The sequence below is a fragment of the Miscanthus floridulus genome, chromosome 5 (genome assembly GCF_019320115.1).
Source record: "Miscanthus floridulus cultivar M001 chromosome 5, ASM1932011v1, whole genome shotgun sequence".
NCBI classification, from domain to species: Eukaryota; Viridiplantae; Streptophyta; class Magnoliopsida; order Poales; family Poaceae; genus Miscanthus; species Miscanthus floridulus.
The window spans coordinates 112,830,929-112,857,746 of record NC_089584.1 but is presented as its reverse complement, the minus strand read 5'-3'; the positions used below and the strand labels follow the sequence as shown (position 1 = coordinate 112,857,746).

The following is a 26,818-nucleotide window of genomic DNA, read 5'->3' as shown; positions in this document are numbered from 1 at the left end:
AACTCATTCACATCGAAGTCATTGCTTATACAACCTACTGCAGTTGAATGAAACTGCTCCTGCATCAACTGACCGTCCAAATCCATGTTATCCTGAGATGCTTCCCCTTCGACCCCTAATTTTTTTTCATTGCCTCCGAAACCATCACTGGACGGACCGTCCTGAACACCATGCATCCTGTACCCATTCTCCACCACCACCTCAGCCATGGACACATTGGAACCTTGAAGAACCCTAGTGCCCTAGTCTTCCCAGTATCAAACCTCCCCTTTAGTGTGAAATCCCCGTCAAACTTTATATTCAAACGGACACAAAGATCGTTTAAGCTAGGAGGTTCATCAAACCATTCCAATTCTTCTTCCATATCCTCAAACATACCGTCCTCTCTCCTAACACTTCCTCCGTACAAAACTCTAACACAACAATCCATCTGCAGAAGTATTTCAAAAAACTTCATTAAGTCGTCAAAATCATCGTACGTAATGTCCATACTAATATTAATATATTTTCTAACTATAACTATACTAACTAATCAAACATTAACATCTATACAAGGCATACTATAACTGTACTAACTAAACTACCTAACTTTACTACCTATACTAACTTATTATATTACGTATACTAACTTAACTAACTAACTTTACTAACTATACTAGTTATACTTTAATAATTTACTAACTTTATTAACTGTGCTAACTATATTAGTGGAGTACCTCGTTGCAGCACGCAAGACCGGGCCGGGAGGCGCGGGCGCAGGGCAGCCGCCGTGCGTGACCGGAGGGGGAGGCGCGCCGGCGTGCGGGCGTGGCGGCCGCACCCGGCGGCTGGCGGCCTGGCTGCCTGGTTGGCGCGGGCTGGCGTGGGCTCACGCGGCCGCGGCAGACGACGTGCACGGCGACGGGCAGGCGCGGGCGAAGGCAGGCGGACAGGCGCGGGCGAAGACAGGCGTGGGCGGTAGGCCGCTTTGCTGCTCGGCCAGCGGGACTGGCCGCGACGGAGGTTATACCCGGCTCTGCCGCGCCATGGATCAGGGCGCGGCATTGCCGCGCCAACATCGGTGGCGCGTCACTGCCGCGCCAAGATCTGTGGCGCGACAGAGCCCTGCCACGTCAGCCCTCTGTCGCGCCACCATGCATGGCGCGGCACAGGCATTAAAAGTGTTAGTTTTAAAAAAACCCGAGAGTGTTAGATTTAAAATTAAGTTTGAAAAAGTGTTAAAATTAAAAAAAATCCCATGAACCTATTGAATTACAGTTCTACCCTTAATAAAAAATAAAAAAAAATCAGATTTAGCCCACCTATTTTGGTACAAGTCCCACATAATTTTAGTACTATCCCCACCATTTTGGTACTTCTCAGTACTTTTACATTGGTACCTCTTATTTATGCACCGTTCGATTCCTCGTAATGGATGGTTTTTATTTTTTCCAACCATTGTAAAATTTCTACAGTTTTTAATATTGCCATTAATTCTAAGTTTATTTCTAAACTCTACTAAAGTTTGTGAGTCTTTAGTCAGCCAAAAGTTGGATCTGTAAGAACGTAAATGGTTCCTTGCCCAAAGCTGAGTCTGGCTAGCCTGCCGAACCAGACCAGGGGTGGGCAGAACATACGTGTGCTAGCTAGCTTATTTGGTTCACTGCCCACAGCCCAAGCTTGATTTAGCCGGTGATTGGTTGGCTGCGTAGTGACCTGGACTTCACGTATAAAGGCGAGAAAACTACCAACCATATACGCACTCACAACATCATCTGAGCCAGATGCCCAGATCCATGCAAAACAGATTTCGTTTTCATCTCTTGAGAGCCATGTTCAGCAGACATTTTGTGCACGTCTTGGCCAAGCCCAACACATCACCAATTCAAATGGCAAACGGGTCATATAAGGTGCAGGTAAAGCATTTATCAGCCCACGAGTATATCCATGACCCTAGCTTTTACCCAATTTTGTACCCGCACCTAACCCTGAGGTACCATATTTAAGAGAGATCAAATAATAAAATTATAGTGATATAAAATAATAATTTTTAAAATACAAATATGTCAATCTCACTTACATAGAAGTCACTAGCTAGGACGATATAGAGTCGCTCACAAGCCACGATACATCGAAAATTCATAGTTCGTCCTTCATGCTCATATAAATTACGTAGCACAACATACACACGAACTAAAGTAACAAGTTAGTAGTTCACATAATCACTTTACTAAGGCATCCATGAAAAATATCATTTTCATAGTTTGACATGCTATGTATATGCTATAAATTACTAACTTTGTCCATGAAAGAATGCAATTCTAAATGCATTCTTGGTTAGCGTGTCCAAAGTCTGATCAAGTATATAGTTAAAAATATTACGTTTATGATATCAAATAAGTGCAGTATGAAAATATATCACACGACAAATCTAATGACACTTATTTGATATAATAATTATTTATACTTTTGTATATATAGTTATTAGTCAAACTTGAGATACTTTAACTTGGTACTATGCATGCCAGAATTGCTTCTTTTCTAGATGGAGTACATGTTAAATGTGTCAACTGACAAGATATGCATATGGTACAGGTTGTAGATATTTATATTTATTCTCAAATTATGGGTATTAGTGAGTAAAATTAGATACTCATATTCTACCTGTATTTTTGCAGATACCCGACCCTCATATATCCATAGGTGAGTTTTTTTTATTGCCTCTTACCTGGGTACATCTGTAGCATCTATTCGTACACACGCACGTCCACACACAACACACGCACACAACTCACACGACCCCGTGTATAAACAAACATATAACTATACCCAGATCTGAAGACCGCGTCCTTCTTGAGATCACCGAAATCCTCTGATTTCATAGACGACGGGCACGTCACGATCCCATTGTGACATCACACGTGAGAGGCTGCAAATATTAGAGAAAAACCCCGGTGAAAAAACGTGAGTTGAGCACAGCTCGAACCCACGACCGACCGCTCCACCACCCGGAGCACTTGCCGCTCGAGCTACGGCTCGATCCCCCATAGGTGAGTTTTTATATCAATGCCTCACGCCACCGGGTACGAAATTCATGGGTATATCTGCCATCACTACTCACCAAGGAAACCAGACACTCTCAGTACTCCACAGTTCAGGCCAGGCCACATCCAGAAAACCAATCATTTCAGCCGAAAGTTGGAATGGAGGCAGTAGATGGTTATTAGGTGTAAATAAAAATATGATAATGATACTGTGCGGGCATCCGTCCCGTTCGGACGGACCCACACACGGAACGACTCACCGAGCACACCCACCAACTCCTTATTCCATCCCGTCTCCCCCGCGCCCACTCACCGCTCTGCTCGCCCGCTCCCCCCTACTCCTCCACACCTGCCACGCCGCGCGTCATTCTCCGGACCACCACCGGGACGGACGCCGCATCTGCGCACTAGGTCGCTGCCCCTCTCTCCCTCCCTCTCTCCGTGACCTCCATGTGACCCTCACCGGAGACGAGGACGACGTCGGTAGCTCCAACGAGGTAGGTCGGTCCTTCTTTGGATCTGAGTCCACCTCATCCTTCTCCTCGGGATCTGAGCTCTCCTCCTCCTCTGGATCTGAGCCCTCCTCTCCTCCTCCTCTGGATCTGAGGGACGCGGCGGTGGCTAGGGTTCCAGCGAGCTCTGGGGTCCTATTCCCTCCTCCCTCCGCGCGAGCTCGAAGGTGATGGGCCACGGGTTGTTTTTGTACACTTTTTTAGCGGGTTCTCCCATGTTGCAATGGGTTTTTTTAACGTTGCAATAGATGATTTTTGAATATTGCAATGGGATTTTTTGGTCGTTGCAATATATGTTTTTGTGATGTTCCAATACTACTACTTGAGATGTTGCAGTACATAATTTATGATGTTGTAGCATATGTTTTTCGATGTTGCAGTACATGTTTTTCGATGTTGCTTTACATATTTTTCGATGTTGAAGGGTTTTCGTTGTTGTAGTACATATTTTCGATGTTGCAGTGCATGTTTTTCAATGTTGCACGTACTACATATTTTTACGATGTTGCAGTATTTATATCCCGATATTGCACTACATAGTTTTCCTATATATTTGCAATGTTGCACTTAAAGTGTTTCGTGCTCTTTTGGGACAGGGGCCTGGTGGAGGACAGGGTGCATCGGAAAACAGGGGACAGAGGCGTGGTGGGGAGCGGAGGACTGGGGCGGGTTCCGTTCTATACGCGGGGGGCGGGCGGGGTCTATTTCGCACGGGGGGCAGGCGGGTTTTAGAAGGGGACCGTCGTCCGGGCGCTAATCACTGATAAAAATATTGCAGAGGCCGAAATATTTTTTTCTTTTTTTTCTAAAAAAATACGGTCTAGGTCTATGGAGGACTTGCTCCACTTAAAATGGGAAAGCACGAAGGAACCGCCCACTTCGATTGAGGTTGTAAACGGGAGCAACCCATGGGCCAAACATGATGTCGTATGGACAGCTAGGCTTTGTGGCCATATATTATGGCCCATGAAACATTGAAATGAGTCCATGAGCATGGATTATATACAAGTTCAGCCTTTATGGGCCCCGGAAAATCAACAGTAATATATGATGGCCCATTAAACACGTGCCCCACGAAGTGAAGTTGCGTCCAGGCCATTGCTTATGGGCCCCGAAGGCCATGATCCATTCGTCAGTCATTAGGCGCTATGGACCGTTTTTTTTTAAAAAAAAAATTCGATCCGCGGTTAATAGACAGTCCCGAATATTTTGGCTTAAAAAAAAGATCTTCTCACGTAGATCGTGAGATTAACTGGTCACAGAACTATGCTTTGGATGTGGGGCAGACGAGAGAGTTTTTTCCTCTTGGTCGCTGCGGCCGAAGGCACAAATAAAGAGTGAGTCTTTTGGGACTCGAACTCTGACCACCCAAAGAGAAGGTACCCCCTAACCACTCAACCGTTCCCGTTTTTTCTTTGTGTAGTTTCTTTATAACTTTTTTTTTTGAAACTGGGTGAATTTATTAGAGAAATAATCAAACGCAGTCGCATCATGGTTCGCAAATCCATTAGTCACCCTGCCTGAGAGACTGCATGCTGGGCAGCGCCTGTGAGAGGACTCGGCCGGGAGTGGGGGCATGGTCTGCGAGACTGGGCAGCGATGCTGCATACTGGGCAAAGGGAGAGCGTCGGGCTGCATGCTAAGCAGCGCGATGCGCTCGGAGAGACGGGCGGGCGGGGGCGTGACGGTGGAGAAGGTGACTGATATCCATCAGTCACCTGCTGAGAAGATACACTATTTATTATTCAACTACTAGCAAGTCAGTTTTTTTAAAAAAAATACTAACAAGTTGTTAGCACCAATTACATGAACACTCTCAGAGCTCATAATTTGCTCCTATCCCTGATTACATAAAAGACCCAGCGCAGCTAGCTCATGAGCAGCTTGATTGCACTCCGTGCTTTAATTTAATTTAAACACGCACTCAAAGCTAAGGAAACAAGAAGACACTAAAGTCTTTATCTCCGTTACCAAGAGACCCACAATAGCATTGTCGAAGTTATTGGTCGAGACTGGCCTGGACAACCAGCTTTGCATCAGTTTCAACGATCAAGTGACCAATGCCAAGGTCCACGCCCGTTTGTATGCCTCGAAGACTGGCTACGTGCTCAGCATGGAACGCATTCAGAAGGTGATCAACCCTCCCGCGACCGGTGATGACCACATCTCCCACGTCATTCCGTATCAAGAAGCCCCAGCAGCCCGACGATGAACTAGGCGCAGAAAGGAGGCATCACAGTTCGATTTGAGGACACCAGTTGGTTCTATATAACTTGACAAAGATAGAGCCTATAGTTTTTGGGTTGGGAGTTGGGACGACCCTTATATCGACTTGTCACTTATCAACTAATTTTTATTAATCATGTCGACAATAACACCTAATTATGTTCGCAAAAAAAACACCTGATTAAGAAATAAAATAAGAGTATATTGTCTTTTGTCTTTTTTAGTTTGTTTTAAAAATTCTAAAATACAGGAGAGGAGACCGGAGGGGGGAGCAATTGATTTGGTTGGGGCGGCGGGCGGTGGGTCACTGCAAATCAATAGTTTCCTGGATCTAGATGAGAGGACATGCATGGTGGATTCATGGTGGTGGAGCAGGCGGCCGGTTGGGATGTCCAGGAGACGTGCATCCACGATTGTGCAGCACCAGCAGTCCAGCACGGCAGCACCCCTGTCCCGTCCTTGATTCCCAGTTCATCAGATCAAATGCGAATTGAATGAGCTGCCTCTGTCGCGTTCGTTGCCGCGAGGTGATCGCTGCACGCTAAGTTGGACAGGCCGCGGTGATTTCTAGTTCACCAGATCAAATCGCGGCTCTAATCCAAACGTGACCGTTCTCCCGTGGTCAACGGCCGAAATTTTGACGGACCGGCGCTGGCTTCCATCCCAGCAATCCAGCATCCTACAAGCAAACAGCCACCGCCACCTTTTGCCCTGCGGCCTGCCGCCGCTCGCCACCCAGCCCAGAGTTCTGTGCCGCGGAAGTACCTCCACTTTCCCGCCGCTTCAGCGGCCCCCACGCGCCATCGAGCCATCCGCGCTCCTCATCTGACGGCCACCAGCAGATCTCATTCTCACGACCCCTCGCCGTCCTGGCCCCTCTTTCTTCAAACCCACGCAACCACGGATAGTCGGATACCAGTCCACCACAGCAAAGGTGGCAACGGGCGCACCACCAACCCCAGCAGACTGGAGCAGAGCACGATCGTCGCCGCCCGAAGGTCTTCCCATCCCATCCCACCCACCCTCTCATCCCAGACATGACGGGGACGTCCACGGCCCCGCGGCTCGCCGCCGGCGCCGACCCCGATCCGCACGGCGCGCGGCGTGCGCTCCGCCGCCGCCGACGAGCGTGTCCTCGCCAAGTTCCTCGAGGCCTCCCTCTGCGTGCCCGACTATCGACAGAATATCGTCGGCAGTCCTCCGGGGTATCCCAGTGCCGGCCCTAGAGGTAGGGCACGAGGTGCGACGGCCGATGGCCCAAGCGGAGGAGGGGTCCAAGCCTAGGTATACAAATCCCCAGGTCCTATAGTCCATTAGGTATTAGCAAACTAATGAGAAGAGAGAAATAAAACTGGATAGGCGGTCCAAAAAGACAACATCATCATTTCTTTCATAGTTTTCTTTCCCCATGGCCCTCGGGTAGAGAGGAGACGAGGAGTCACGCTGCACACAGCACACTCTGATCATGAGTTCACGACATGCCCCTTACACACGAGGAGCTGGTGAGCCACGTCGCCGCGAAGAGCTAGGCTGCCGGAGACACGGACACGGCGCACGAGGACGAAGACCAGGCAGGACTCCACGACGACAACATCTTAATTCTTGGCTTCTTATGAATTGCGATCACCGATCAGTTGTTTAGGCCCAAGGTATTTTTTTTCTTTTTATTTTTAATCCAAATTAATTATTTGTATAGTATTTCAGACTTCTAGTACTTTCTACTCATATAGTCATATTTTTCTTCTAATTTAGGTGTTAGAATTTTAGAATGTTACTAAAAAAACATTTGTCATGGGTGAGAAAAGAAAACGAATATATTACTTTTTTAATCTACATTGTTCCTCGATAATTATCATACATCTATAAATATATTGTTTAATCTATATTGTTCCTCGATAATTATCAGACATGTTAAATTAAAAATATGTTATTGAATTTACTTTTGTTTTACAAGTAAAATTAGCGCATATATATTATAAGATTTTATACATTATCAAGAGGGACCGTTACGACGAGATCGTCAGAGGGCCCTTAAAATCCTAGGACCGGCACTGGGTATCCTACGAAGGTAGATTGATCGGCAGAGGAGCGTGAGATAGATCAAGAACAAGAAGGCAACAGAGACACACGAGTTAGACAGGTTCAGATCATCAGTATGACGTAATACCCTACTCCTGTGGTCTGTTGGTTTATATTAGCTATCGTATAATATTGTGTGAGTTTGGAGGGGGTCCCTGCCCGCTTTATATAGTCCGGGGAGCAGGGTTACAAGTCGGTTCGATCTGAGAGATAACTGAAAAGTAATAACTGATTATAGAAATCTTGGGATCATACATATCCTAACAGATCTCGTAGTATCTTCAGGATATCTTTCAGTTGTCTTGCAGGAGGCGCCGAGCAGAGTCGTGCCCCTCAAGGCTTCGTCTTGTGGGCTGGGCCGCCCCTGAGGGCGCAGCCCATGTGTTCTGCCGTGGGTATCCGGGGTCATACCCCCCACAGCTAGTCCCCGAGCGCCTTGTATCCGTTGTGCAACGCTGTCTTGAACTTGTTCGAGCAGGTGCGAACGAGGCCGAGCAGTTGAACTCATGGTCCGACCACCGTGATGAGTTACCGAGCAGTTGTGAGCAGTCGCCGAGCAGCGTGTACTGTCACCGAGCAGCCCGAACCGTAGCCGAGCAGCACGAACCGTAGCCGAGCAGCATAACCCAAGCACGACTTGCCATAAGGGTGTAAGGAGCTCAAATTCATAATCGAAAATTTCTTCGCGGTGGACCAAGTGTGTCCACTTAGAGTCCGTACACGAGAAAAGGAGATAGTCTTCTTCAACTTCAAGAGGCGCGGAGTCTTCCAGAATAAAGCAAGCACATTCACCACGAGGTGAAGTGTGCCCACTTAGTCCCCGAGCCTGACAGTAGACGACGGAGTTATTTGGTGCCAGGGTCCAAAGTAGAAGAATAGTAAAAGACTAGCCGAGCAGGCAGCTAGTTCTCGAGCGTAGCCCTGAAATGAGAGAGAGCACATTCACTGCAAGGTGAAGTGTGCCCACTTAGTCCCCGAGCCTGACAGTAGGTGACGCAGTCACGTGGTGCCAGGGTCAGAAACAGAAAAATTGTAAAAAGACCAGCCGAGCAGGTAGCTAGTCCCCGAGCCATTTACGGAGATATCTGAAAAACCCAACCGTGGAGAAAAAACCGGAGTAATGGCTGTACAGTAACTGTTACTGAGCCTCAATAAATGGCGGAGAAGTCGGCGATTATTCGGTGAGTGGTAATCAACGGCGGCGATAAATGAGCGACATGTGCTGCGATTGTGTGAAAGCCCAGGTTGCAGCCTATTAAGCCGCATCGGAGAATTCGGAGAGGCGCAAATCACGGGAACGGTTTCCCAAAAACCCTAGAATGCGAAGAGTTGGGGGTGCTTTATAACTGCGCCACCGCACCCCACGCTCATACCTTTGCCCATTTGCCATTTCGTCTTCCTCCGCCGTCGCATTTCTAGATTCACATCCACACGCGCATCCGCCACCATTCTCAAACCAAATCTGAGAAATGGCGCCGAAAAAATGGAGCTATGAAACCGAAGAAGGCAGCCGCCGGAGCCAGCCACGACGAGGAATGGGTGCCATCGAAGATGGGGTTGGCGGAGCTCAACAGGATGGTGGTGGCGGGAGTCCTTCCAGACCGCGTCACCGTCGGATGGCGGCCAGCCAGCGGTGAGCCCTTCCCAATGCCTAACACTGATGAAGCTATAGTCTTTGAGGATTATTTCTAGCGTGGGTTGGGGTTCCCTGTTCATTCTTTCCCGTGGGATCTGCTGGAGTTTTGGATGATTAGTCTGTGCAATCTCCACCCCAACACCATATTACACATCTCGATCTTTATTCATTTCTGTGAGACGTATCTGTGGGTTCTGCCGCACTTCAACCTCTTCAGACACCTGTTCTGGTTGAAGAAGAAAGGCGACGGTGGTTCCAAGGTGGTCGGCGGCGTATATCTACAGCTCTAGGATAGGATGGCCAGCGAGTACATTAATGTACTGCTGAACACTTCTCTGAAAGGGTGGAACTCCAATTGGTTCTACGTGAAGCAAAGTCACCCTGCAATCCGCTGCGACGTCCACCACATCCCAGAGAGCCAGAAGAGCTGGTCGGAGAAATCGAATAGCGCTGAAATGGAGCAGGTGAGGGAGCTCCTTGACTTGATTAAAGGCGTGGAGATTAGCGACGAACTGGTGGCTGCAAGCTTCATAGTGCGTCGCATCTAGCCCTGCAAGGAAAGGGCCCACCCGGGCTTTGACTTCAAAGGTGATGACGACGGGACCCGGAAGAGGACGGAGCGACTGTCGAGGAAAGATGTGCTAGAGCGAGCCGCAGAGCTATTCGCTCCGAATGCCTCATTCAGCTGACCAAGGCAAACGAGGGCCTTCAATTGTACAAATCCGCCTCCTCAGGTAACCATCTCGATTGTTTTTCTCATGCTGCTTTGTGTCCATGATTATTGTCGAGCAATGAACTGATTCACTTATGCAAAGATCCATTCGCAGGAAAGAGCGGTGTACTTCTCGGGCGTCCCAAGGAGTGATTGGCAGAAGGGCGTAGATTCTCGGCCACCACCACAGCCTGAGGAGGGAGCAGTCAGCACCTCATCGGAGAGTCCGTCCCCGGTGCTGGAGAAAATCCGGGGGAAGAGGGCAGCGACATACGAGCCGGCCCGGAAGAAGAGGAAGACGGAGGCCGCCGGTCCCCTCAAACCGGGCGGCATCTCACTTGGTGGCGACCAAACCACTCAAACGCGAAGGACCGCGGTGATCGAGTGGTCAGATGACGACGAAACTTCAGTGGCTCCTCCACCGAACACTGAATCGCCTCCACGCAGCACGCGCGCGGAGGAACAAGCGAAGAATGGTGAAAAATTCCCCGAGCAGCGGGCTAGGGGAGTCCCTACGCAGCAGGCGACGGAAGCCCCTGAGCAGTAGGCGATGGAAGTCCCCGAGCAGTAGGCGGAGGAAGTTCCAGAGCGGCAGGCAGAGCAGAGGCCGATGGTGGAGGAGACGGGACCACCACCCCAGAGCACGAAAGTCGACCCCATGGCCACGCCTGGGTGCTCGGGTAGGCGTCACCGGTTCAAGAAATTGTACCAGTAGACGAAACTGTAAATATCCTTTCCTTGCAGTTACTTTGTTGTCATTTCTTAGCTTTTTTGGCGCTTGACGAACTGATCTGATGTAGTGCAAAGCGTGCGGAGGGTCTGACCCCACCAGTCTAGACTGTCGAATCACCGAGGGCTGATCCCATGGTGGAGGCAACGCCGGCGGCTCCTGTCCTAGAGTCCTCGAGAGCTCAGCAGCCATAGGAGGAGTCAACCGCCGCTGCTGGCGAACTTGGCGATGACGAATGAGCAGCGTTGATAATGGACGGATCAGCGGTAGTGCCCGAGGCAATGGCGGGAACCGCCGGGTCATCGGGAGCAGAGGCTGGAGTTGCCGGCGATGCGCTGGAGTCTAGGACGATGAAGCCGGTGGCGGCCTAGGAGCAAACGGCGCCCCTTGAGGCGTCGCCAGGGATGGTCGGACCCGCTGTCTAGCCATGGAGCCCCCCGATGGTGCCTCGAGCTACGGCGGAAGAGGACGAGGTGGAAGAGATCGAGCGTGTTGAACCTCGACTTCAACCCGTCCGAATCCTTCGCAAGCGCGGCGACGAGGTGGTGGTTATCGAGGAGGAAGATACCACCAGGGAGATGAGGAGGTTGAAGACCGCCCTTGCCAGAGTGATGAAATAAATCAATGTCAGTACTGCATCTGGAGTGCTCATCTTTGACGTTGGAGATCGGAGTTCATCATTATAATCGTGCGTTTGTAGGGGATAACTCGGACTACCGAGCAGCGGCACCAGCTGATAAAGAGGATGGAACCCCTCACCGAAGAGAACGAAAAACTCAGAGAGGCGATGAACCTGATGGAGAGAAACATCCAGAGGGCCCCACGCGAGCGAGACCTTAACGCGTGGGACCTGGAACACCATAAGGGGGACCTGTCCAAGCAGCTGGCGGCTGCGTCCAAGCAGCTGTGGTGCAAGTCCAAAGAGCTGGCGAGTGCCTCCACGCAATTGGAACAGAAATCTGAGCAGCTCAGAAGTGTATCCGAGCAGAAAGCAGGTACGGTATATTGGCGAATGTGCTTTGTATTGCTAAACAGCCATATTTTTGGCAATGACTGTTGTGCTTGTAGAGCAAAACACGGAGCTCGGCTAGCTGCGCCAGGCTCTCAAACAACTCCGAGAAGAGAAGGCAAAGGAGACAGGGTGAGCAAACAAACTGGCCGAGGAGTTGAACGGTGAGTACTCCTTGGTCGGAGTTAATGTTGAAGTAGTTTCCTTGCTTGATGGAACTTTGTAATGCTTGCAGACTACCGTCAGAGGGTCAAGGTGTAGTTCGATGTGCTGGAGCAGGATGCCCGAACCCAGAGGGACAAGTTTGATGCCGTAGTTGTCGGAGTCAAACCAGTGCTCGACTACGTCGACCTAGAGGTGGCTCCTCAACCCGACGGCAGGCCATCGCGCCCGGACATCGTCATCCAAAGGTGCAAGACGGCGTGGGAGAGCTTCAAGAGATACAACTGCGACGTCGTTGTTACCGACATTACTCATGCCCTTGTGGTGGTTTGGTCCCACTATCAATCCGTTGACCTTCAGGCGATAGGGGCCGGATTCGCCGAAGGGCTGAGCGAGGCGGAGACCCGGCAGCTGGAGGATGAGGTGGAGGATGCGGCGAAAAAGCTGGCCGGCGACATCGACCTGTTTGGTGAAATGAGCGGCGATGGTGAAGCTCGGTGATCTGCTCGGAGATTATCATCTATAATATCTGGACAGTGTAGTTAGAACGCACGAAAGCGCAAAAAACACTTATGTATGTGATAAATGTTATAAGGTGCATGTGTATGCAGCTTGCTTGTATTTCGACAAAAAAATCTTCGTAGTTTTAACCATAACGTAATTATACATAGTATAAGTAGCGTCCAAGCAGTTGGTTCGCTACTGACCCCCATGGCCTCGGCTAGCCCATAGTCCATAACGTCGAGCGCGGAGCCCGTGCACGTGTAGGAGGAACAGGCGTGACCAAGGAACCGTAGCCGACAACCTATAACATAGAGCGCGGAGCCCGTGGCACGTGTAGGGAGAGATCGGAGACTGGGTCTTCTCCATAGAGAACAGAGCGGAACATGTGCTGCTCGACGGTTGTTGAAATAACTTGGAGATATACGTAGTATAAGTGGCGTCCGAGCAATTAGTTCTGTGCTGAGCTCTCGGCCTTGGCTAGCCCATAATGTCGAGCGCGGAGCCCGTGGACATGTAGGAGGAACAGGCGTGACCAAGGAACCATAGCTAACCACTCATAACGCAGAGCGCGGAGCCTATGGCACGTGTAGGGAGAGATCGGAGACTGGGTCTTCTCCGAAGAGAATAGAAAAGAACGTATACTGCTCGCTGATCGGCGAAATATCTTAAAGATTTGGAGCAAAATGTTCGGCGATTTGGAGAGATATGTTTGGTGAAATATGTTGGTGATTTGGAGAAAACATGTTTGACGATTTGGAGAAAAAGTGTTCGGCGACTTGGAGGAAACGTGTTTGGCGATTTGGAGAAAATGTGTTCGGTGATTCGGAGAAAACGTGTTCGGTGATTCGAAGAAACTCGTTCGGCGAAAACGTGGGAGATTTGGAGAAACGTGGTCAGCGCAGTTATGGCAATTTCATATTGGAGTCGTTATGGAGTAGCTGAAAGCTCGGTGACTGTAAGTGGAGATTAAACCATAATGGAGAATTAATAGAGACAAATTGTGAAGACCAAAACTTTATTCATCATAAAGTGGAGAGTACATATCTAGGGTGTTTCAAGGATAGAAATGTATGAGGTGCTTGATGTGTTGTGAGTTGGGGACATCGATTCCGTCTAAGTCACATAGGCGATAAGACCCTGGTCGGGTAACCTCTTTGACGACGTAAGGCCCTTCCCAGGGGGAGGAGAGCTTGTGCATCCCTTTGGTTTTTTGTTTTCTGTGGAGAACGAGATCGCCAACAGCAAATGAACGACCTTTGATGTTGCGATTGTAGTACCTTCGCAAGCCTTCTAGATATTTGGCTGTGCGAACACAAGTGATTAGGCGTTCTTCCTTGGCCTTGTCGACGTCCTCTGCCCGAACAGCTGCGGCTCGCTCTTCATCATAATTTTCCACCCTATGTGCTCGGAAGGCAATATCCGCTGGTAGTATGGCTTCTGAGCCATAGACCAAGAAATATGGAGACACACCAGTGCTGTGACTAGCTTGAGTGCGTAGTCCCTAGACTATAGCTGGTAGATCCTTGAGCCATCTGCCCGGATGCTTTTCTTCTTTCTGATATAGCCTCTTTTTGAGGGCATCAAGGATCATGTCGTTCGCCCGTTTGACCTGGCCGTTGGCTCTAGGATGGGCAACGGAGACGTACTTGACGGAGATGCATCGGTCTTCGCAAAAGTCCCAAAAGTGATGGCTAGTAAATATAGTTTCGAGGTCGGTGATGATGCTGTTCGGGAGACCGAATCTATGGATGATGTCTTCGAAGAGCTCGACTGCTTTCTTTGCAGTAGCCGAGACGAGCGGTTTATACTCGATCCACTTGGAGAACTTATCAATGGTGACGTATACATACCAGAAGCCACCTGGCACTGGCTTAAAAGGGTCAATCATGTCCAGTCCCCAGCATGCAAAGGGCTATGAAGCTGGAATGGTCTGCAACTCTTGTGTCGGCATGTGTATTTGCTTGGTGAAAAATTGGCATCCTTCACAACGTCGGACGAGGTCTTCTGCATCGGAGATGGCCGTAGGCCAGTAAAAACTAGCTCGAAAAGCTTTGCCAACTAGTGTTCTCGAGGCCGCGTGGTTGCCACTGGAACCAGAGTGAATTTTGAGAAGTAACTTCACTCCGTCTTCTTGGGTGATGCATTTTTGCATAATCCCTTCCTTCGCACTTTTCCTCATCAAGTTGCCATCCACCAGCACGTAATGTTTGCTTCGACGGATTAGGCGTTCGGTTTCAGTCTTGTCGGCGGGTACTTCGGCGCTGGAGAGGTACTTGATGAACTGTTCCCTCCAATCAGCGGCCGGCAAAGGTATCGTAAGTACCAGCTACTCGACGGGGGGAACTTCCTGAATTTCCTTTTCTTCCTTAATGGATGGGCCAGAAGATCTTGAACGAAGACCCCTAGCAGAATCACGGCGCGAGAGGAGCCCAACTTGGGCAAGTGATCGGCGAGCTGATTTTGACCGCGTACCACGTGGTGGTACTCGATACCGTAGAACTTCCCTTCAAGCTTCCTGATTTCAACGCAATATGCATCCATCTTCTCACTGGAGCAAGACTAGTCTTTGTTAAGCTGGTTGATGACCAGTGAGGAGTCCCTGTATACCATGAGACGTTTGACGCCGAGCTCAACGGCTATACGGAGTCCGTGGAGACATGCTTCATATTCGATGGCGTTGTTGGAGGCCGAAAAGTGTATCCGGGGAACGTATCGGAACTTATCCTTGGTCGGCGTAATAAACAGAATGCCCGTACCAGCACCATTGATGTTAAGGGCGTCGTCGAAGTACATCACCTAGTGCTCAGGGTAGGTGGTGGCGATGGGCTCTTGGATCTCGGTCCACTCAGCGACGAAATCAACAAGCGCCTGAGACTTGATGGTAGGCTTGCTTCTGAATTCAATGGAGTAAGTGCCGAGCTCGATAGTGAAAGCTCTAGTTTGGTTTTGGTGAATTGATGAAACCCTAAGTGCTAACCTAGTTTATCAAGTGATCATGAGATAGGTAGCACATTCTAAGTGATGAAGCAAATGAAGACCATGACATAATGATGGTGATGCCATGGTGATGATCAAGTGCTTGGACTTGAAAAGAAGAAAGAGAAAAATAAAAGGCTCAAGGCAAAGGTATAAATGGTAAGAGCCATTTTGTTTTGGTGATCGAGACACTTAGTAAGTGTGATCACATTGAGGATTGATAGCCGTACTATAAAGAGGGGTGAAACTCGTATCGAAATGCGGTTATCAAAGTGCCACTAGATGCTCTAACTCATTGCATATGCATTTAGGATCTAGTGGAGTGCTAACACCCTTGAAAATATTTCTAAAAATATGCTAACACATGTGCACAAGGTGATACACTTGGTGGTTGGCACATTTGAGCAAGGGTGAAGAAGATAGAGTTGAAAAGGAGTTAGTCACGCTGGTCACGCAGTGACCGGACACTGGTCTCAGTGGGACCAGTGCGTCTGGTCAATGATACAGCAAAGATGCTGGCGTCAGTCTTTGATCGGACGTTGGGTCACTTGGTGACCAGACACTGACAGGGTGAGTTCGATCCGACTGATGTGGCAGCACATAGAAGAGTCGTCGTGTGATTGGATGCTGGGTGAGTCCGGTCGAGCATGATCGGACGCGTCCGGTCGTGAAAAGTCATCTCTGGATGCTTACTGGAAACGACCGGACGCTGGAGTTCAGCATCCGATCACTTTGAGCTGCTGCGTCCGGTCATCTCTTGGCCGTTGAGATCGGGCGATCAACATTTGAAGAGAGGGGACACGTGGCACACAACGTGTGACCGGACGCTGAGGTCCAACGTCCGGTCAATATGACTGGAGCGTCCGGTCACCCTGAGCAGTGCCCAATGAAGGGGTACAATGGCTCTATTCATGGGGGCTATCTATTTAAGCCCCATGGCTGGCTCAAGCTCACTCTCTTGGCCATTTGCATTGACACAGCAACATTGTGAGCTTAGCCAAAGCCCTCCCACTCATCTCCATCATTGATTCATCATCTTTGTGAGATTGGGAGAGAATCCAAGTGCATTGCTTGAGTGTTTGCATCTAGAGACACTTGGTGTTTGTGTTTCACCACGGGATTCGCTTGTTACTCTTGGTGGTTGCAGCCACCTAGATGGCTTGGAGCAGCGAGGATCATCGAGCGGAGGGTGGTGATTGTCTCCGGCTCCGATCGTGGTAATTGTGAGGGGTTCTTGACCTTTCCCCAGCAGAGAGCCAAAAGGTACTCTAGTGGATTGCTCGTGGCATGTGTGATCCTCATCTTGTGTTGGTTGTGCGGCACCCTATTGAGGCTTTGGCGTGTGATGCCAATTAGCGCGTGAACCTTCAAGTGAGTGAATCGCCACAACGAGGAGTAGCTTGTCGGCAAGCAAGTGAACCTCGGTAAAAATCATTGTGCTCGTCATTTGATTCCGAGGTGATTGGTCTTCATTATTATTCATTCTTTTGATTGATTGGCTCCTTCCTCGACATGGCGGTATAACCTTCTTGCTCACCCTCTTTATATTACCGCAAACTAGTTGTCAAGCTTCTTAGTGTAAATAGTTGTGAGAGCTTGTTAGTTTGGTTAGTGTGGCTCTTTAGTTAGCTTTTGAGAGCACACTAATTTAGTGTAGTGTCATAGCTATTGTATGGTTAGAAACAATAGTAACTAGAATTGTGGTAGGTAACTTGCATTTTTGGTAGGCTAGCATAACACTCGCTTCGCCTCATAATTGTCTAACCGGTTTGTTAAGTGTTGTTGTAGAAATTTTTAATAGGCTATTCACCCCCCCTCTAGCCATTAGAACCTTTCCGATAGCCCACTTGATGATACGGCCGTTGGCCTCTTTGTTGCGGAGGATGTCCCCTAGAGGGAACTCAGTGACCACGGTGATCTTGTAATACTCGAAGTAGTGGCGGAGCTTGCGCGACGTAATCAGAACGGCGTATAGCAGCTTCTGGACCTGAGGATAACGAGTCTTGGGCTCGTTAAGAACCTCGCTGATGAAATATACCAGACGTTGCACCTTATAGGCGTGCCCAACCTCCTCACGTTCGACCACAATTGTTGTGCTGACGACGCGAGAAGTAGTGGCGATATAGATTAGGAGAGTTTCATCTGGCCGTAGCGCCGTCATGATCGGAGGCTATGTTAGGAACAACTTAAGCTGCTCGAAAGCTGTGTCTGCCTCTTCTGACCAGGAAAAGCGCTCAGAGGCCTTGAGGAGTTTGAAGAAAGGTAGCTCTTTTTCGCCGAGGCGCGATATGAAGCGGCTTAAAGCAGCTATGCAGCCTGTAAGCTTCTGTATATGCTTGATGCATGTTGGCCGTTTCATGTTGGTGATGGCGGAGACCTTGTCAGGATTGGGCTCGATGCCTCGTGCGCTGACAATGTAGCCCAGGAGTATACCGGATGGAACTCCAAAAATGCACTTTGAAGGGTTCAGCTTCCATCGGTACCTTTTTAGGTTGGCGAACGTTTCTTCGAGATCGGCGATAAGATCATTGGCGGTCTTGGACTTGACGACCACATCATCGATGTAAGCTTTGACGTTGCGGTCAATCTGTTGATCAAGGCATATCTGGATAGCCCTTTGATAAGTTGCCCTGACGTTCTTAAGTCCGAAGGACATGGTGGTGTAGCAATACGCACCGAAGGGCGTGATAAACGACGTCTTGATCTGGTCTTCTTCCTTGAGAGAGATCTAGTGATAGCCGGAGTAACAGTCAAGGAAGGAGAGCAGTTCATAGCCGGCAGTGGAGTCTACAACCTCGTCTATCCGAGGCAAACCGAAGGGGTCTTTAGGGCAGTGTTTGTTAAGATCAGTGTAATCAATGCACATTCTCCATTCTTTATTCTTTTTTCGAACGAGAACAGGGTTTGCTAACCACTTAGGATGATACACTTCTTTTATAAATCCGGCAGCTAAGAGCCATTTTATTTCTACCCTAATAGCCTCCTTCTTGTCTGGCACGAATCGGTGGAGTTTCTGCTTGATCGGTTTGGCGGTCGGCGAGACATTCAAGGAGTGCTCGATCTTCTCCCATGGTACCCCCAGCATGTCTGTAGGTTTCTAAGCAAACACATCGGTGCTGGCACGTAGGAAAGAGACGAGCGTGCTTTCCTATTTGGGGTCAAGGTGAGCCCCAATCTTCACGGTCTTGGAGGGGTCGTCGAGGCCGAGGCCGACCTCCTTTATTTCCTTGGACTTGGCGAAGGCACGGGGAGGCTCTAGCTCAGGGATCTCCATGTCGTTGGCGGGCAATGTCTTGGCTTCGGTGACCACACTGGCCATCTAGATGGAGAGCTCGGTGGCTTCAGTGAGGGCGAGACTCTTAGTCTCGTAGGCGTAGGCGATGGAGAGGTTGGCCTGCAGGGCCAGAACTCCTACAGGCGACGGCATCTTTAGCACTAGATACGCGTAGTGTGGTACAGCCATGAACGTGGCCAGAGCTGGCCGACCAAGTATGACGTGGTAGGCGGTGTTGAAATCGGCGACGTAGAAGTTGATGTGCTCGACACGGTAGTTGCTTGCTATGCCGAACTGTACTGGTAGGGTGATCTCTCCAAGCGGTTTGGAGGCCCTGCCAGGCACCACACCCCAAAAGGAGGAGTCAGAGGGTGTGAGATTTGCTAATCCGAGGCCTAGCTCCTTTAGGGCTCCGGCGAAGAGGAGATTCAGAGCGCTCCCACCGTCGACGAGTACTTTTCTGAAAAGCACCTTCTGGACGGCTGCGTCGAGGATGAGGGGGAAACGGCCTGTGTAGGGAATGTCCGCCCACTGGTTGGCCCTGCTGAAGGTGATGGGGATCTCGGACCATGGGCGATAGCTGGGGTTGGCGGTGACGTCCTCCATAGTGACGGCGAGCACCCGACATGCGGTGAGCTTCCGTTTTCTTCTGCTCTCGGTGGAGGCGAGGCCCCCGAAGATGGTGGCAACCACCTTGATGTGGTCCTGGAAAGCATTGTTATTGCCCCTAGGTGGTCGGCGACCTTCGGCTCCGTCGTTGGTGTCGTTGTCCAGCTTTTTGTCCTGGAACTCCTAAGCCAAACCGAGGCAGTTTTTCATCTTGTGCTTGGCGTTCTTATGGAGAGGGCACGGGTCGTCGAGGATCTTCTTGTACTTCTCATCGTAGTTGCGCTTGGCGCGAGGTTCATTGACGGCAGCGACGATGTGGTCTGGCCGCCGGCGGCGATTTTGACCAGTCTTGGGTCCTTCTGGCCGATCACGGCCGCTGTCACGATGGTAATTGCGGTCGTCGTGGCGATGGTCGTCGGGGTGATCGTCATAGCGGCGTGTTGGGCGATGAGTGCCCACATCCTCATTGAAACGCACCTTGGCTTCCTCGGCGTCGGTGTACTGGTTGGCGGTTGTGATCATCTCGCCGATCCCAGTGGGTGGCTTGCGGTTGAACTTGGAGCGATGCTCGCGATGATGGAGTCCTTGGATGAAGGCGGTGATGACCTCGGCTTTCGTGATGTTTGGAATAAAATTCCTTGTCTCGGGAAAACACCGGATGTAGCTGCAGAGGAGCTCGGATGGCTTCTGGTTGATGCGGTTGAGATCATGCTTGGTTCCCGGTCGCGTACACGTAGCCATATAATTGTCGGTGAATACTTTTTTTAGCTCTTCCTAGGATTCGATGGAGTCTAGGGCAAGGCCAGTGAACCAGTTCATGACGGTTGGCGCGAGAATGACGGGAAGATAGTTCGCCATGACACTGGTGTCTCCTCCGGCAGCGCGAACAGCAGTGGCGTAAGCCTGTAACACTGTGTTGGATTCATCCTCTCCTCGTAGGGCTCGACCCTAGTGATTTTGAAACCACGGGGCCACTGAAGTGTTCGGAGCGCCCTTGTGAATGCCGGGGGGCCCTCGGGGTTGTCGGCGCCATCGTCTGCAGCGTTGCCGCCGGCGAATGGCTCGAGAGCTAAGTCCGGGTTATCGTACTCTTGCTCATACTCCAGCCGGTGGCATACTTCATCTTCATGGCGACTGGAGCGGCGTTCGTCGATACGTCGTCGTGCATCTTGGAGATTGTTGAGGTGCACCCGGACGTCCTGGTCGACCTCCTGGTCGTGTTGGCGATGATGTTCGGTGCGGTTGCCCCTAGCTCCGCCCTGGAGGGGTTGCTTGTCGTCGCGGTGCTAGTCGGTGAAGCGACTTTGGCGGCGATCGGTTCTTGTGGTGACTGATCGGCGAATCGAAGTGGTGGAGCATGAAGGTCTCTGATCCTAGCGGATCTCATTGACCTGGCAGTGCGCCGGTTTAAGCATGGCGGCCACCTTGGCGAGCTCGGGCATCTACGGGAGGCGGGCGAGCTCGTTGGCGGCCACTGCCAGATTGGCGCTTGGAGTCTTGAAGACGTCGTGGCCATCAACGCGGAGAAACTCTTCGTCGAGGTTGCGTTGGAGTGGTACTCCTTGCGAGTCAAGCTGCTGCTCGGCCCTCGCAAGAACATTCTCGTTTGCTCGGCGTTGTGCGCGGTTGACGTTTCGGTTCTCACGAGCGGCGCGTTCCTCCTCGGTCACGCCATTCCGAAGGGGGACTATCGACGCTGACGTTGAAGATCGCGCCACCCCGGAAAGGAGGGAGAGGAAGTTACTCAGTGAAGGTTTCGACGATGGTCTCCGTAGAGCCTTGGGACTCGGAGTCTGAATTCTCCTCCAGGATGGTCTGGAGGGACGCTGCAAAGCATCGGCTGACGTGGAGCATGTTGACGGTCGGCGGAGGCTGGTCGACGAGAGGATGGATGTCTCCCACCTGGTCGGCGAATTTGCCCCTTAGGGCGTCTCGAAAGATGGCGGCGGCGTTGGCGAGCCCGAAGGGCAGAGCCGCAACTCCTGGAGTCTTCCGAGCAGCCTCCGACAGATCTGGATTGGTGGGTGGTCGGCGTTGGACCATAGTGTCCAGAGCCGATTCGGCGATTGAGAGGCAATCGGCGAGCTTCAGACCAACCCGATCGATAGATGCGATCAGATCATCATTGTTAATCTGCCTCCTCTGGTAGCGAGGAAGCGAGCGGCGAGTCGTCGATGAAGGCGACCTCGGAGGCGGTTCCGAGATCGGATCTGCTATCGCAAGTGCGGGGGTGATCGGCGCAGAATCGATCTGTGCTGGCTCAAGGAGCTCTCCGACTCCGTCGACGTTGATGATCCACGAGATCGATCCGACCGTAAAGATCTGGTCGGGCTGCGGGAGGGACGAAGAGCCTGCGGAAAAAGCCATCTCGTTCGATAGGGAAACAACACGCAATCCTCTACCTGGCGCGCCAACTATCGACAGAATATCGTCTGCAGTCCTCCGAGGGGTATCCCACGAAGGTAGATTGATCGGCAGAGGAGCGTGAGATCAAGAACAAGAAGGCAACAGAGACACACGAGTTGGACAGGTTCAGCCCGTCAGTATGACGTAATACCTTACTTCTGTGGTATGTTGGTTTGTATTAGCTATCGTATGATATTGCGTGAGTTTGGAGGGGGTCTCTGCCCGCCTTATATAGTCCGGGGAGTAGGGTTACAAGTCGGTTAGATCTGAAAGATAACCGAAAAGTAATAACTGATTACAGTAATCTTGGGATCATACATATCCTAATAGATCTCGTAGTATCTTCAGGATATCTTCCAGATGTCTTGCAGGAGGCATCGAGCAGAGTCGACCACCCCTAAGGGCGTAGCCCATAATCTGCCGTGGGTATCCGGGGTCATACCCTCCACACCGACCTCTCCCTGCCACCGCGGAAGCGCTTCAACTTCCCTCCGGCGCCTTCGTCGGACTCAGACGCGATCTCTTCGCGCGCCCTCGTCTCCGGCGACGCGGACGCGGCGCTACAGGCGGTGACCGTGGCCTCGGAGTCCGGCGCGTTCCGCGTGACTGGCGCGATCGATGATGGGGCGCCCGGGGAGGAGTTCTTCTGGTTCCGGCCGACGAGGACAGAGCGATGGACGCCGCCTTCTCTGGCTCCACGTACCGTGCTGTGCTGCCAATTGTAGTGTGTTTTGTCTCTTTCCTTGTCACCCAGGCAGCTACCCAGCCACGTCGGTATGTCAGTGTAGCGATAGCTTGAGCTAGCTTGGTGCAGGTAAATGTAATTATGCAGAGAATTTCAGAAGCCGAATTCAGTTGGAAAAGACGGGTTCATTTTAAAACTGCAATTTATAGTCTACGCGTTTTTAGACAAATGTGCTAGCTAGGTGCAGGGTTTAATGTAGTTATATGCAGAGAATTGGGTTCAGTTGAAAACCAAAATTGATCGTCTGCATGTTTTTAGATAATGAAATCAAAACAATCTGGCTTGAACCTGTGGTAGAACACAATTGGGTGTATACCGGCCGGCTACCACGTATTGTCAAACTCTGTGTAAGGTGTGATGAACTGATGGTATTAGGGCCAGTTTGGTTTCTCACCACAGCTCTGCCCTTAGCTTTTATTTATGGATGGCAGTCATGGCACCCATTAAAAGACTCATACCAATTGCACCTATTAAAAAACCTATACTAATTGCGGATATAAATTTTCACCCATATTCATGTCGATGCCGGCAGGAGGTACCCGTGGGTTGGCCATGCCCGAGAAAAAACTACATCATTACCATTACACCATTTCCCTTATCAGCATAGGAGTAAACATATGTTGAGTTGATAATACGACTATATGAGCTAATAAACATATCACAGAGAGTCATACAGAGTTATATGCAGCAACACAACTCAAATAGGCAATACCGCAATATCATAGTTCGAATGAGATATTAGTAGCCAATCCTATTACTAAATCTCCATCTATGATAGGCGAACATCCACATGATCGCTGGCTAATCGGTGTTGCCATTATTATTGATTCCTTGATGTCATGACTTTTGCTACTTTGCTGTAGCAAATACAAAAAACAGAAGCAGTCCTTATTATTCTTGTCAAGCCATAATACTTGAAATCTTCACAAAGTGGCCATTAGTAAAAGTTACATATCTAGAAAATTCAGAACGGCTTACAATTTGGAATGGATCGGAGGGAGTACATAATTTCCATCGTACTAGTGTCATCCGACTTTGTTAGAAGCATGCTAGTTTAGAATGATACCATCAAATGAAGATTAAGTAGTGGCTGTATCAGATGATTGGCCAAGTGGCTTCAGAAACAATTATAGATAGCTTGCCGCTGTCATTTTAACGTGTTTCTGTGTCTTTGTGACTTCACGATGGATATTTAAGACCTATTTAGAACATGGGAATTTCAAAAGAATCGCATAGAAATTTTATAATAATCAGTTTATTTTTACATAAACATTTAAAGGGAGGTCTGAATTATCATGATAGATATCAAGTGATCAGTCAATCTTGTAAGCACTGCAATTTTTTTTTAGAGTAGACGAAGCAGTGTATGTGTGTTTCCTTGACAAACCCAATTCTCAAAGGCCTCCTTATGAAAAAAAAACTAAAGGCCCAGACCAACTATGCAGGGAGTGTGGTAGGCTCATGTGGACATATACAACCAAATTCAGCATAACGGCCCAGACAAACTCTGTCAGTCGTCACCACCACGCTAACATGAGTCCATTCAATTTGGCTAGGGACAAGATGGACACTTTGGCGTCCAAAATGGAGGATGTGGCAAAAGTTGCCATCAGGGTTCTATCTGATAACGTCAAAAATCCTAAAGCCTCTGCTCAGTTCAGAGAAGCCCCGTCAATCCTGTGCCTGACATTGTACAGCAGTAACATGTCGAGAACATGTTGGAACGAGTTTGACAGCACTACTGCTCCTAACTCGCACGCTTTGAGCATCCACCTCTGTGCGCATGATCGGCGGATTTGTCTCCGCAATCTGGGGGGCTCACCTTCTCCAGTTTGCCTACAGGCTGTATGCTTGTCACAATCGGCAAGCAGATTCAGGTAACATGCCATATCCATCACTGCTTACTGTCTAATTTAAGAACTGCCAAGATCTCAAATGAATGAAATGATCTCAAATTAGCACATAAATGCCTTAGCCTACTGTTGCGTACTGTGAAAGTATGTACTGTATATGTCCAGTGCATTTTCTGTAAGGCCCAGTTTAGTTGCCGAAAATTTTGGCAAAACGGCACTGTAGCATTTTCGTTGTTATTTGGCAATTAGTGTCCAATCATAGTCTAATTAGGCTTAAAAGATTCGTCTCGTGGATTTCGTCTAAACTGTGTAATTAGTTTTATTTTTTATTTATATTTAATGCTTCATGCATGCGTCCAAAGATTCGATGTGACGGAGAATCTTGAAAAATTTGGCGTTTTGGAGGGGACTAAACAGGCCCTAGCTCAGTTCGGCCAGTGTATGGGCCTGCCGGATGTTCTGTTCTAAGTCTGAAAATATGACAGTGTTTGCTCTGAACTCAGGAATGGTCCAATGGGCAGTTCAAGACCTCTGTTGGAGAGGTACTGTTTGAGATGACCGATGAACCAGGCCCCTTCATCTCCGTGGAACTCATGTACTGTCCAGACGACCTGCATCTTTCTGAGGTTGGCCGGCACGCCAGCCGCATTGACCGTCCCAAGATCGTTTCTTTTAGGGACCAGATACTGATTGCTCTGATTTTGCTGTCTTTCTTCTACCTCTTCTGGTGCTGAGTGTATCCGGATTCCATTTGGAGTTTCGTGCCCTCTTCGCTTGGCTGATAAGCCATGGCTGAAAGTACTGTTGGCTGATTTGTTGTGAGAGAAAAATATTGTTCGTTGGCTGAAAAAATACGGCTTATAAGCCAAGCGAACAGGGCGTCGGACTTAATTCGTTTGCGATGTCCGAGATGGCTAAATTTTACAGCCTTCTTGGTCCTAAGTGCCTGCTCTTCTCCATTGGTTGATTATGGAGATTGGGAAACACTGCATGGATTGTGGTGAAAACAGGCGGTTTGAGTGTTTGGGTTGATTTACATTCCTTTTTTTTCCGAGGAATAAAAGAAACATAATAGGTTTGGTAAATGCTGCTTTTTGCTCGTCATAGCTGAGGGGAGTGCTATGGGATTGGTTGATTTTTGGATTGAGAGAGTTGCCGCTGCGATTGAAGTGTTACTGTGATAAGAGTTTCTCTTCTCTTTTGTACATTCCTGAATCATGTATGTAGTAGTATATGGGTTACTCTTGTGGGCTGTGGCCTGTGGCCTGGATATAGGGAATTGCTTCGTTGAAATAATGAAATGTGAAGGCATTAGCCGTACATGGTTACCTGAAAGAAAGGATGGTACTGTAATTATTTCTTAATGAATAAAGGAATCCTTTATTTACACTCAATTTTTTGCTGTTCCTATTGCATTTCGTCGTCTTCGTACTTATATGTGTATAGTCTGCCATAGATTTATTATTTTGCTATTGTCGGTCCAGCAAGTGACAATCCCCCGTACTGCTGACCAATCGGTGCAAATAGCGCTGACGCTGCTATTGTTGAGATTTGGCATGGATTGCCAGATTCGTTTAACAGTTATTACCGTGAACTCTGGTGATAGGCTGATAGGTCTCACGCGTGGTCGGTCATGTGCCTTGTCACGTCTTTTTTGTGCTGGTACAGTGTGCCCTACGATCCTTGGGTTTGCACTCTTTCAGTAGCAACAAAAACGGCACGTCCCATCCTGACTAATCACCCGAAAAGACGGTACTGATGTGTTGCTGTAACGGGATCACGGACGGTGGCCCCGTGACGGAACGGGGGTCCAAGTGAATTGAACGGCCACCTGCAAGTCTGCGCGCGACGCAGCGCTCTCCCTGCAACTGCAGACAAACAGTATGCTCTCTCATCCCAGTCCCTCTCGGCTCTCGCACTCGCACAGGTGCACGGCCACCAGCCACGACCACGACACGAGAATGCAAAACGGCAGGTGCTGCTGGAACTGGAAGTGCGGATCGATCCTGCAGCCGAGTCGCCGAGAACGTGGCGACCTCCTCCTGTGAGACTGCAGTGAAACCCCCTGCGGTCCGCGAGCCCTCGGCGCGGGCCGCGAGCCACCGACCGGAAAGAAGGACGTGCGACCAGCCCGTCCTCGGCTCCGTGCCCGGTAACGCGCGCATCTGGGGCCTGCCCGGCCTCATCAATGCGAGCGATCTGCCCGGGCCAAGCACAGGCTGACAAGGCCCCACGCGAAACCTTCCACACGAGCCCGCCCCTGATGGCTGATGGCTGATGCCAGTCTCTCAACCCCCTCCCGTCCTTCCATCCTGTTTGTTGCGCCCTGCGTCTTGCTAATCATTGCAATCATTGGCGCCAT

The 26,818-nt window shown here is 49.8% G+C and overlaps 1 pseudogene; it reads left to right on the top strand.

Moving 5' to 3' along the window:
• The first annotated feature begins 6,817 nt into the window (after nucleotides 1-6,817).
• Nucleotides 6,818-25,190, top strand: LOC136455136 (uncharacterized; annotated as a pseudogene).
• Nucleotides 25,191-26,818: the final 1,628 nt, after the last annotated feature.